This window comes from Agelaius tricolor, unplaced genomic scaffold (genome assembly GCF_023055355.1).
Source record: "Agelaius tricolor isolate 1412-34295 unplaced genomic scaffold, bAgeTri1.0.p SCAF_7, whole genome shotgun sequence".
Classification (NCBI taxonomy): domain Eukaryota; kingdom Metazoa; phylum Chordata; class Aves; order Passeriformes; family Icteridae; genus Agelaius; species Agelaius tricolor.
In genome coordinates this window covers 5123607-5133702 of record NW_027269267.1, presented here as the reverse complement: position 1 = coordinate 5133702, position 10096 = coordinate 5123607, and positions in this window count along the sequence as shown.

Below are 10096 nucleotides of genomic sequence, written 5' to 3'. Positions count from 1 at the left end.
ATACTTCTGTGTTTTCCTGCAGTAAATAGCTCTGAAATGAGCCACAGTTTGTAACTTGATTGGAAAGTTCTGAGATTACAGAATTTAAATGGAAGAGAAGCTTCTTTATGCCCTGCTTTCCCTCCTTTTCTCTGCTAATGGGGCAATACAGATCCCACACCCTCTGTCCCTCTTAGGGACATCAGTGTGTGGATGGACTGATGCCAGCCAGACAAAGGACAAAATATCTGAAATGCTGCTGTGGTTTCCTGATTTCCATTTTAATGCAACAGTCTCAGCTATTTTTAGGCTGGAAAATGCCTGATTGTTTGACACTTGCCCTTTGTAAAACTCCCAGGGTGAAAGTTGTCAATTTTTGAATTGATCGCCGGGGATGGCGTGGGCTGAATAATGGATAATATTGTCAGAGCTTTCCAATATCAGCCAAAATTAATCTTATCATCTGATCAGGTGCTGGTGAGCTGCTTGAGATGTGGTTTTGGATGCAGTCTGTGTGCTTCTCAATCAGTATTTGCATCACCATTGCTGCAAGAAAGCGCCAGCAGAATCAGAACTGAATTTTTGCTGCAATGTCAAATCCAGGAGAAAACAGCAAACCCACATGGACTGCCAGCCTCCACTCTGTTCTGTGGATACAAACCTTGATATCACAGGACACTGCTCCAAACCCTTTCACCCTGACTGAAGAAACTGCAGTGCAATGGAAACAGCACTTCCCAAGCATGTTGTTAAAAAGAAAGGGAATGATTATTGCAAAGCTGACACCAAAACTGGAATTAATTTCAACTGACAGAAGCACGACAGAGCTACAACAAAGTATGTTGAACCCTTGTGTAGCTGAGACATTTTCAGAAGAGTTTTCATGTTTATTGCTTGTTATAATAACATTTTCACAGCCTAACATGGCTGATATTTTAATAGTATCAGCAGTCTGGAGATGAGGGTGCTGCTCTTGGAGCTGACAGTGTTGTTACTTCATATTTCTGAAAGGACCCCTGAAAATTCCTTTTGAACCCTTCTGTTTCTATAAAAAGGCTGTATGATATGTATCCATTGTGGTCTGCTTTTGTATTAAAGAGAAATCCAGTGTAAAATGTGGAAAGCTACTGAAATCTTCCCAACCAGAAGCCACGCTGACCCCCAGATCAATGACAGTCACTTATGGGTAGAGCCAGCCCAGTGAGCCTGCAAATCTTCCCTCATTCTTCCTTCTGATTTCTGCCAGACTCCTTGCAGTGCTGTCTTAATAATGCACTGGCAGGATGTAGAATCACAGAATGGTTTGGTTTCTAAGGGACCTTACATCATCCAACTCCAACCCCCTTGCCACAAAAAAGAGTGTCTCCCTACAGTTGGATTTTCCTCCCCTCCATATGCCATTAACATTCATGCCAGAGGCTTTAAAATAAATATAATCACAATATTAACATATTTCTTAATATTAAGCCAGGGGAATATACCTGGGGGTTTGAGACATTTGCTGTGGGAGGTGTTTTGTATGGACATGGGCATTGTGTTTTATTCAGAAGTGTGGGACTGATGAACTGGTTATCAGCATTACAGCTGGAATGAACTGGTGCACACAGAGTAAGTTTTTTAAGAGTTTTTAAGGCAGGTTAACAAACTTTTCCTTTTCCTTGGCATTTCTCCTCTTTGCTCAACAAAAACCATTTTCAACACCACATGTGCAGGTACTGAGGGCTGCCAAAGCAGGTGGGGCTGGAGGCAGCTCTGGTTTGAGCAATCCTGATTAGGGGTTTCATGGTAAACACCTTGGGAGTGTTTAAGACCTTTCTATTAGGGGAGTGTCTATTTGCCACGTTATTAAAAAGGCTGATGAAACAGCCTCTGCTTTGGGAACCCTGGTGTGACACTGGGTTAAATTACAACCACAGTATCCCTTAGAAATACCTGCCTGTGGGCACAGCCTTGCAGCAACGTGCCACAGACTGTCAGGACATGAATCCAATGTTCTCCACATGCTGGACTTTGTGAGACATGTCCAGCACGTGAGGAAAAGTTCCTTTGCCATTCATCATCTGTTCCTGTCACTGTGACAGTTTAGCCAGGAAACTGAGACAAAGCTGGGAAGTTTGGATGAACCACATGTGATTTTTATTCAATATGAACTTTCCCCAGACATTCTGAGAAATATCACATGGATGAACTCTCCTTTGGCCAATCCAAAATATTTTCTCTTCCACTTGTGATGTACAAATAAGCAGGAAATTTCTGTAAAGAGTCAGAGATAAGCATAAAAATGAGAGCCTAAGTTTGGTGTCTGAGGAAGCCAAAGTGACTTCTGAGGGGTGATTTTGGTAATTTTTGGGGTTCCTCGTGGCAGGAGGAAAGATGGATCTGACTCTATGTTTTTAGAAGGATATATTATATTATATTATATTATATTATATTATATTATATTATATTATATTATATTATATTATATTATATTATATTATATTATATTATATTATATTATGCTATACTAAAACTATACTAAAGAGTAGAAAAAGGATACTTACAGAAGGTTTAACAAGATACTAACATAAAACCTGTGACTCTCTCCAGAGCCTCAACACAGCTGGCTGTGATTGGTCATTAAGTCAAAACAATTCACATGAAACCAATCAAACAATGACCTGGTAGTAAACAATGTCTAAACTACATTCTAAAGCAGCAAAACACAGGAGAAGCAACCAGATAATTATTGTTTTCATTTTTTCTCTGAAGCTTCTCAGCTTCCCAGGAGAAGAAATCCTGGTGAAGGGATTTTTCCAAAAATATGACAGTGACAGAGTGACATGCATTTAACTTGCAATTGAAATGCTTTTAATACATCCTGCACTGGGTACATCCCAGCACAGAGGTGAGGATCTGCCCAGCTCTGCTCTTAGGGCAAGACTCAAATCTGTAAATGCAAATTTAAGTACTGCACATTACCTTTAAAACAAAAGCACCTAAATGTGGCTCTTCACTTCTTAGAGTGCCTCCAATACCCAAACAATGCAGGCTGAGAGCTTTCACTCTAAGGGCTGCACTGTGCATCCTGCTGGTGCTGCTTCCAGCCTGGTTGGATCCCTGGAAGCTGCACACACATCCAGCATCTCTGGGAGAGCAGCACTGGTTTGAGACCTGCAGGCCAAATTTATTTCCTCCAACAAAAAGCCCTGTTAGAAGCAGTATCAGAGTTGTGAGCACCAAGAGCCCCAGATTACATAAAGCACAGTAAGAAAGGAGCTTACCTGGTGTGTTTGACTTTAGGGAAGGTACAAGGAAGTGTTTCTTATCTGGACTGCAAGAGCACATTTGATCATTGCCTCTAATCTCTCTTTTGATGTGTTTAACACAAGCAGAGGCTTCCAAGTTTGTTTTGTTGCTTTTGTCACACTTTGTTTTCTTGCTGGTGGAGCTCCAGCCCCAGCAGAGGACAGCAGGCTGTGGCCCCAGCATTGACACCAGGTGTATGAGTAAGTTTTTGAGTAGTTTGCATCATTTTTGGCAAGGGAGAGGTAAAAAAGGCAACCAATCTTATGGGTTGTCAAAATACAACCAGACCAGTATTTCTTGATCAAAAGAAAACTGACTCCATCACCAATTCATTTCCCTGAAGAGAGCTTTGATAGTCTGAGCAATGCAATTGTAAAATGCAATGAGCAAGAGGAAAAAAGATTATTGATTTCCCACCTCCTAATGCTGGAGTGTATTTACTCAAGGTAGATGCAGGCACAGGGCTGGCAGCTGAGACAGGAGCCTGGCTCTGCCTCAGGCACCCACGTCAGAGCTCTGCTCTGAGGCTGCCAACCTTAAATTGGTCCCCCTGGAGCTTTCAGGTGAGACAGGGAAGGCAGGGAGGGGGGAAAATGATAAGGGAAGAGAAAAGAACAAGAATGCCTTGAAGCACCACAGCATGAAGCACTTAGAGGAAATAATTTGCCCTTAAAAGCACCAGTAAATCATAATTCCTTCCTACACGTTTCTCACTGTTTGAAGGATGTTTTGCATAGGGGGTCAAGTGGAAAGGGAGTTTTAGATCCTTTTCATATAACTCCATGTCTCATTTGTTTGGCCACCTTTCCTCTAAGCAGCATTATCTCTGTCAGAAACAAATTTGGAATGCTCATAGTCTGTGAAGCCCACAGCAGATGGCAGCATACAGCAAAACTTTGCCTCCATCCTCTGTTAACAAATAAATAAATAAATAAACGCTGCCCAGTTCATGCCCCAGCCACCAGCAGTGGACAATGCAAATGCAGTCACAGCACTTGTCACATTTTTGGCTGCTTGAGGAGAGGTTACTGAGGAGATGGAGCCCCCCCAGCAGAGGAGGGGACTCTCAGGCACCTGGGAGTGTGGTCAGAGCATCCCCAGCCCTCCCTAGGTCTCCTCTGGTGGGTGCTGGCCCCAGGTCCCCAAACTGTGTGAGTGCTGTGTGCTAGTGCTGCTGGCTTCTCATGCTGTGGGATGCCCTGGAAATCACAGCCTCAGCATTCCTCCTGCTGTGATATATTGTTATTCTCAAAATATTAAAAAAATTACAGTGGAATAGCAGTAAGATGTCACTGCAGAGTTGGCTCTGATCCAGAGAGATCTGTTGAGCAGTTTGTTATCCACATCTCCAAACACCTGTCTATTCCCATTGGAGGCTGAATTTATAATTGGACATTAACAGTGAAAAAGAACCTTCTCCTTAGAAATTATTTTGTCACTCACCAATGACACCAATGACAGGAAGAAAAAAGTTTATTTAGAGTTTAGCAACCTTCCTTTTTATTAACACTGTTAGTGCACACCTAGCACTAGAACTGGGATGGGATCACAACTTACAGGCCTCAGGGCAAAAATAAGACCATCACATAAAAATATTTCTGCACATGTACCTGATGCTAGACACTTACAGCCAGGTACAGATAATTTTAAGAAGCTGTTAGGGAAGTGGAAGTTAAACTTTAGAAACAAAATACTTCATTGTATCATGGCTGCAATGAAGAGGGAAGAGAAAAGTGACACCTATTCAAGATTTCCTTTACCTCCTCCTGTCACTGTCAAATTTTCTGAAAAATCCTCTTTGCCCAGGATTTTTCTCCTGGGAAGCTGAGAAGCCTCAGAGAAAAAGGAAAACAATATTATCTCATTTTGCTTCTCCTGTGTTTTGCTGCTTTGGAATGTGGTTTGGAGATTGTTTATCCAACTGGTCATTGTTTGATTGGTTTCATGTGAATTTTTATCCAACTTGTCATTGTTTGATTGGTTTCATGTGAATTGTTTTAATTTAATGACCAATCATGGTCCAGCTGTGTCAAGGCTCTGGAGAGAGTCACAGTTTTTAATTAGTATCTTGTTAAGCCTTCTGTCTGTATCCTTTCTCTATTCTTTAGTATAGTTTTAGTATAGCATTCTTTAATATAAAATAACATCATAAAATAATAAATTAGCCTTCTAAGAACATGGAGTCAGATTCATTCCTTCCTGCCACGGGGGACCCCCAAAAATACCACATCCTTCTCCTGCTTCTCCTGCAGAAGGAGGAAAGGATGCCCATGGCAGCTGGAGGCTCTGTGTCCCTGTCCCTCCCTGGCTCTGCATCCCCACATCACCCACACCAGGATAATCCCTGATTTTTATAGCTCCTCCTCTGCAACACCCCAGATCCTCTCCACCTCTCAGACACCTTCTTGCCTCACAAGCCCTTTGCTTTCTCCACAGGTCTGTGTCCCTAAATGCCAGCCTTCCCTCTGCTGGTTGTCCCTCCTGTCCCCTGCCTGTGCCCAGGAGGCAGGGCAGGCACCAGACCCCCAGCCCAGCAGCTGGTGCCAAGGCAAACCTGCCACATCCCTGCTTTTCCCTCAGTGGGAACTGTCACAAATTGGCACAAAACTTGGCATACATTGGTGTCACCGTTTCAGGAGTTTCTCCTGCAGTTTCTGTCTCAAATTCTGTCCAACAGGATGAGGGGTGTTGTGGTTCGACTCCAGTCCCATGCAGCTGCCTCAGGATGAGGAGAATCAGAAGGAAAAGGTGAAAATGTGGGTTGAGATAAGAACAGCTTAATTACTGAAAATAATAATATTAATCAAAGCAACAACAACACTGAAAAGGAAAGAGGGAGAGAAATGAAACCCAGGAGAACCAAGTGATGCCCAGTGCTCACCACCCAGTGACCAATGCCCAGCCCAGCCCCTCTCAGACAGCTGCCCCCAGTTTCTGCATTGAGGATGAGGTTCCACAGCATGGAATATCCCTTTGGCTTCCTCAGATCCCCTGTCCTGTCCCTCGTGGCTCCTTGTGCAGCTCCTCACTGGCAGAGCATGGGAGACTGAGAAGTCCTTGTTTTAAAGTGATCACTACTTAGCAACAGCCAAAACATCCGTGTGTTATCAACATTATTCTGCTGCTAAATCCAAAACACAGCACTCTACCACCTACTGAGGGGAAAATTAACTCTGTCCCAGCCAAATTAACTCTGTCCCAGCCAAAACCAGGGCATGGAGTGATTGGGGGACTGGGCAGCCCTGAGGGAGGAGGGCAGATGTGCTCCCCACTTGCAAGAAACAGGCAGAACCCCAAGGTATAAGAAAACTCCAAGCCTTCATTCCCTTCCTAAGGCAGTGTCACTGTCATATTTTCTGGAAAAATCCCTTCACCAAGATTTCTTCTCCTGGAAAGCTGAGAAGCCTCAGAGAGAAATGAAAACAACAATTATCTAATTGCTTCTCCTGTGTTTGCTGCTTTAGAATGTGGTCTGGAGATTGTTTACCAACAGGTCATTGTTTGATTGGTTTCATGTGAATTGTTTTTACTTAATGACCAATCCCCATCAGCTGTGTTGGACTCTGAAGAGTCAGTCATGAGTTTTTCATTATTCTTCTTTGTAACCTTCTGTCTGTATCTTTTCTCTATTCTTTAGTATAGTTTTAGTATAAATACATAAAATAATAAATTAGCCTTCTAAGAACATAAAGTCAAACTCATCTCTTCACCTCATCCTGGGGATCCTACAAATACCTCAAGGCAGCACCCTCTCCTCCTCAGCTCCTCACCCCTCTGGGGTGGAGCCTCTTGTCCCTGTCCCAGTCAGTCCTTGAGCATCCCTGGGCTTGTGCTGCTGTCCCTGCACAGGTGTCACTGCAGCAGATCCCGTCCCTTGCTCCTTCCCAAGGGATCCACAGCCCCCCTGGCCACCTCACCCTTCTCTCTTGTGGAACTGAGCCTCCTGGGGGGTGTTTGCAGAGAAAGGAGGGAGACAGAGAAAGGAATGGAGCCTCAAACTGCAGATAGGATTGAAAACAAACGCCTTGGAAAAGTGAAAGAGCTTTGAGTTTGTGGTTTATATCCAGGACCTTCTGCTCCATCTTTCACAGTCCAGGAGCTCCCAAAAGGCTGTGTTTGGTGGAGATTGGGCTCCACATAGAAGCTCAAGGCCAGGTCAGTGGCTGCAGAGGCAGAGCATACCTCACTGCCTCGGGGGCTGTGGGCACTCAGAGCTGCTCCCCTCCCTGCCAGCAGCAGATGGAGCAAACTGGGAGCATCCCAGGCTGTGTGCTGACAAATGCCAGGCCTTTCCTCTGGCACCCTGCCTGCTGTGCAGTGCCAGATGTGCTGCACCTCTGGATCAGCCCTTCCCAGCTTTCTGTGCAGTGCCAGATGTGCTGCACCTCTGGATCAGCCCTTCCCAGCTTTCTCAGCTAAGGGCCACAGTCATTTGAAACAAAGTCAGGACCACCTTGGACCATGCAGCCAAATGATTTTTTATTTACAAGTAGAGATGCTCCTTTATTTATGGGACTGCCCTTTTCCTGTTCACCCATGTGTATGCATGGACACGTGTTCATATGTATAAAGCTTCCCTTTCTTTTTTCTTTTCTCCCTTTCCTTTCCTTTCCTTTCCTTTCCTTTCCTTTCCTTTCCTTTCCTTTCCTTTCCTTTCCTTTCCTTTCCTTTCCTTTCCTTTCCATTCCATTCCATTTCTTTTCCTTGAAATTTCCTTTCCTTTCCTTGAAATTTCCTTTCCTTGAAATTTCCTTTCCTTTCCTTTCCTTTAAATTTCCTTTTCATTTTTGGCAGCTGCTGTGCTGGCCAGCAACAGCTGTGGTCACTGACAGATTGGGACTGGAAATTCAGAAATGCTGCTTCAGGTAAATAATTAATCCCCTTCCCACTGCAAATGCTGATTCTGGGACCTGAAAAATCCTGGTCCCTGCCTGAGCTATGGATTTGCTGGGGAGGGGGGTGATGACTGCTGTTCCTGGCAGCCCTGTGAGTGCTGCCAGCATCCCTTTGTGAGACACCAGGGGTGTCACTGTGAGACCTGTCCTCACAGGGACCTGCATGGCAGGGGGATTTGTCACTCATGAGAATCACACAAACACACACACAGCTCAAGTGTGAGCCCTGCAGCAGAGCAGGGATGGAGCCAGAGCCATCCCAGGGGCAGGGAAGCTGTTGGAGAGAGCTCCCAGCCCACAGGGCATCCTTCCCCTCAGGAAGGGCTCCTGCAGTCCAGCAAGGGCTGCCTGTTCCCAAGGGCTGCCTGTTCCCAAGGGCTGCCTGTTCCCAAGGGCTGCCTGTTCCCAAAAGCTGCCTGTTCCTAAAAGCTGCCTGTTCCTAAAAGCTGCCTGTTCCCAAAAGCTCCCTGTTTTCAAGAGCTGCCTGTTCCTAAGGGCTGCCTGTTCCCAAAAGCTACCTTCTCCTAAAAGCTGCCTGTTCCCAAAAGCTGCCTGTTCCCAAAAGCTGCCCTTACCCAAAAGCTGCCCTTGCCTGTCCTCAAGAGCTCCCTGTTCCCAAAAGTTCCCTCTTCCCAAAAGCTGCCTCTTCCCAAAAGCTCCCTGTTTCTAAGGGCTGCCTGTTCCCAAAGGCTGCCTCTTCCCAAGGCCTATCTTTTCCCAAAAGCTGCCTGTTCCCAAAAGCTACCTTCTCCTAAAAGCTGCCTGTTCCCAAAAGCTGCCAGTTCCCAAAAGCTCCCTTTTCCCAAAAACTGCCCATTCCCAAAAGCTACCTTCTCCTAAAAATTGCCCTTTCCCAAAAGCTCCCTGTTCCCAAGAGCTGCCTGTTCCCAAGAGCTGCCTGTTCCTAAGGGCTGCCTGTTCCCAAAAGCTGCCTGTTCCCAAAAGCTGCCTGTTACCAAAAGCTCCCTGTTCCCAAAAGCTGCCTGTTCCCAAAAGCTGCCTGTTCCTAAGGGCTGCCTGTTCCCAAGAGCTGCCTGTTACCAAAAGCTGCCTGTTCCCAAAAGCTGCCTGTTCCCAAGAGCTGCCTGTTCCTAAGGGCTTCCTGTTCCCAAAAGCTCCCTCTTCCCAAGGGCTATCTTTTCCCAAAAGCTGCCTGTTCCCAAAAGCTCCCTTCTCCTAAAAGCTGCCCTTTCCCAAGAGCTGCCTGTTCCCAAAATCTCCCTGTTCCCCAGGGCTGCCTGCACCCAGCTGGTGCCTGCCAGGGTGACCCCTGCACCCCAAAGCTTGGCAGGCAGCAGTGTCACCTTTTGTACCCCACTGACGTCACCAGCCCTGCAATGTTGACTGAGCCCTAATCAGTCCCTATGGATAGCAATTACTGCAATGAGTGTAGCATTTAATGAGCTCCCTTCAGGCCCTCTGGAAGTTCCCAGGAAGCAACAGAAACCACAGGCACACACGGGAATGGGGCTTCTGCCAGGCTTTTCTTGTCAATGATGGTTTTGCTGCTGAACTGCAGCTCCCCCAGATCCAGAATCCCAATTTCCCCAGTGCTACAACCTCTGCAGATTATCTAGCAAGGCAGGGAGAGCCTGGAATGGAAGGACTGCACCACTGCTCTGCCTTTCACCTGAAAGCACAGGGACCAAATCCACCAAACACTGGTAAAAGAAAGGAGGTATAATAACAAGCCCCTCTGCAAATCCTGTCTCATTTGGGGCTGCACATATTTGCCTCACAAAGAAAAAAACTATTTCTTCCTTTTTCCCCCCCATCACTTGCAGCCCCTGTTCATTTTGTCCCCTGGATCACCATCACTTGCATAATTTAAGAAGCAAATAGAAAATATTGCTGCACACACATATAAAAGCATTGATCTGGTGATTCACTGTATTGGAGAACTTATTTAGCAGCTGGCAGAGCACACACCCAGT